Source organism: Mus caroli, chromosome 2, assembly GCF_900094665.2.
Source record: "Mus caroli chromosome 2, CAROLI_EIJ_v1.1, whole genome shotgun sequence".
Taxonomy (NCBI): domain Eukaryota; kingdom Metazoa; phylum Chordata; class Mammalia; order Rodentia; family Muridae; genus Mus; species Mus caroli.
Window position 1 is genome coordinate 72,859,307 of NC_034571.1, and position 3,611 is coordinate 72,862,917.

Below are 3,611 nucleotides of genomic sequence, written 5' to 3' on the forward strand. Positions count from 1 at the left end.
GAACAGCAGTATGGAAGTGTAAGCCGAATAAACCCTTTCCTCCCCAACTTGCTTCTTGGTCATGATGTTTGTGCAGGAATAGAAACCCTGACTAAAACACCAATTCATGCATTTACAGCTACATGGCATTTTCTAAATCTGCCTTTGTTACATTTCAAATGATTACTGGCAAAACAAGGAAAATTTATTAGTTCTTTTGATTTATAATTTATTTAGCCTATTTAGTAAATTGTTTAATGAGTGCAACCTAGTTTTAATTGGTTCCCTATTATTTTCTGATTGTTCAGTTATCATTTAGAAATTACACAAAATTTGTATGTGCTTGTTGGGATTCAGTATTTCATTTGTTGCTTCGCTGTCCAATGTTGGGGAACTATTGGTTCAAGACAGAAACGGCCTTATCAGTCATGGTGCAAAGTATATCACAATTAGTTATTCTTAGACTATTCAGATGTTGCCAAGAATCCACAAGCTCAGCTTTCACATTCTTTCCCTTTCTCCAACAAAAGACAACCACAACATGAGGGACTGTATTAAAGGGTCGCAGTATTAGGAAAGTTGCCCGAGAAAGGCAGAGGGTGTAGTGTAGTGGTTCTCAACCTTCCTAATGCTATGTCTTTAGTACAGTTCCTTGGGTTGGGGTGACTCCATGAAATGATTTTTATAACTACTTCATAACTATAATTTTGCTACTGTTATGAATTATAAGGCAATGTAATACCTGATATGCAGTCCCTATGAAAAGGCTATTTACCCCCTAAAAGGATTGCGACCCACAGGTTGAGAACTACTGGTATAGAGCCTTTAGCACGGAGAAATTGGCTCTACAGCAACCCTGAGATTTATCTTTTCAGTAGTGGAGAAAGGAGGCTGGAGATAGGGAGACCTTCCAGAAAAAGTAGGGAAGACCAGCTCCCACCCAAGTGGAAAAGAAGGCAGCACACATATCTTCCCTAGGGGGACTGAGTGTAGTTGGGCAACACTGGGGGAAGAAAATACTGGATAGAAGTGCAGAGTTGAGGACCCATCCTGTGCCATATCAGTAAATATCCCCCTTTAATGTAAAAAACAAAAAATCAAGGAACACACCCTGTACTTAAATTTCTTCTTTCTTTTCTCCTCTTTAGTTCTGGGAGTTCTATAGGTAGATAGGTAGCTACTCTTTCTGAATTACATTTATAAAATTAATTTTTTTCTGAGTCAATTTCCTAAATTATTGTTTCTTTTAATCTGCAGTTCCCCAGTAACTTCTTCCTTTACCCTATCCCTTTTAGAACTGCAGGATAATTTTTAAAATAGGAAAACTCACATTCTGGTTTGTCAGAGTTTTCTTCATATCATAATCATGACCTTCTTTTCTTTCTGTTGTCACTAAAATTCAGACTTAGGAAGTCTGATTAGAATTGGTCAGAACATTTTCACATGCTGGACTTCCTACGCGTATCCCATCAGGCAAATCTGGTCATCACACCTGTGTGGTGCTTTGAAATTCCCAGATTCGTGTAGCTTTTAGGTTGCTTCTACCCCTTCCTGTCTACTTTTGGAATACGGGCCTAGGTGTGAACCCAGGACACACTCAACCATGTCTTGGTTGACCTCAGCCACCCTCGTGGATTTCGCACCTACCTCACATCTACCTCTGAAAGAACCTTGAATGACTGCTGTTTTTTGTGGGAGATGAAAGAAGCATGTCATTTAGGGTGCATTAAATCCAATAGAGTCTAGAGGAGAATGACTGCATCTGTTGTATCTAAGCTGCTGTTCTCACATAAGCTAACTTATAATTCTGTTTCAATTGGAACATGAGCTGTTCTTCATTAGAACATCTATAGCCACAGCTAAAGTAAAGAAAAATGTACACAGTCTTATCTTCCTGTTTCCTGAGTCTCTGCTTGAAATTGTAACCTGTGGCTGGGTCACCTGTCAGCACATCTATCTGTCCTGCTGACATCTAAAACATTAGAAACTATGCCACAAGGAGCACCCACTTCTTTAATAATTTACAGCACACACTGAATAAGTAAAGGAGCAAAATGGAAAATCATTCCAAGCTCTCTTCCCTTGGAACTTTTATTTCTGGAGCACATACATTAGTGAAAAGGATGCTTGTTAAAACTACTGGTTTATAGCCATATAAAGTTAAGTCATTGTTACTGAAGATAAGTGTTTGCGTTTCAACTTTACCCTGGTAGAGTGGCAGAGATGTTGGAGCAAAAATGTTCTAGTTATCATAGGCACAAAGTCAGGAAGAGACCTGATCCTCTTCTAGTAATTTCATACAGCGTTCCCAGAGTTATTTCAATCAGCATTACTTGGCTGGGTGAGCCCTTTTGTTTTGTGGCAGTCAGAATAGCTTCAGTTATTATTTAAGTTCTCTTCTACTCTAATTCAATTTGTCCATAACAGGGTTGATAATTGCCTTTCTCTGAATTGACAGTCAGTCTGTTATGTAATGTGGGCCTCATGGTGTCCGCTGTTTTCTTTGCCTGCACAAACTTAGCAGCATAAATAAATGAGCATAACTGTGCTTCCTGAAGACTTTATTTATAGATAGTAAAATGTCAATTTCTTTAATTTGCACATTATTAATTACCATCTTCCTTCTGACTTTAAAAATGATTTTGAAATGTAAAAATCACGTAGGCTTTCAAGTCACAGTCAAGCTGTGTTTTGGGGACAGTGCAGTTTGCAAAACCAAGTTAAAATGATTATTAACAATGTATGTATGTATGTATGTATGTATGTATGTATGTATGTATGTATTTATTTATTGTACATCCCAATATCAGTCCCCCTCTTCCAGTTCCCCATCACATGCCTTCTTCTCCCATCTTCTCTGAGAAGTGTGAGGTGCCCCTTGGATATCACTCTACCCTGGTATTCAAGTCACTGAAGAAGTAGGCACATTCTCTTCCACTGAGGCCAGATAAGGCTGCCCAGTTAGGGGAACAGGATCTATGGGCAGGCAACAGAGTCATGAATGGCCTCTGCTCCATTTCTTGGGTAACACACATGAAGACCAAGCTGCATATCTGCTACATATGTACAGGGGTAGAGATCTAGGGCCAATTCAGCTCATTCTTTGGTTGGTTCAGTCTCTGAGAACCCCTAAGGGTCCAGGTTAGTTGACTCTGTTTATCTTCTTGTGGAGTCTCTATTCTTTTTGGTTCCCTCAATCCTTCCCCCAACTCTTCCACAGGACTACCAGGCTCTTTTTAATGTTTGGCTGTTGGTCTCTGCATCTGTTTCCATTGGTTGCTATGTAGAACCTCTCATTGAATAGTTATATTAGGATTCTATCTTCAAGTATAACAGAGTATCATTAATAGTGTCAGGGATTGTTTTTTTGCCCATGGCGTGGGTCTCAAGTTGGGCCAATCATTAGTAGGGCATTCCCTCAGTCCCTGCACATCTTGTAGGCAGGATACATTTAGGGTGGAAGGTATTGTGGGTGGGGTTGCTGTCCTTATCGCTTCACTGGGAGTGCTGACTAGCTACAGATGATGGGCACTTCAGGCTCCATATCCCCCACTGTTAGGAATTTTCACTAGAGTCACCGCCATAGACTCCCTGGGGCCTACCCCTCTTCCACCCTAGAGATGCCCCTCAAG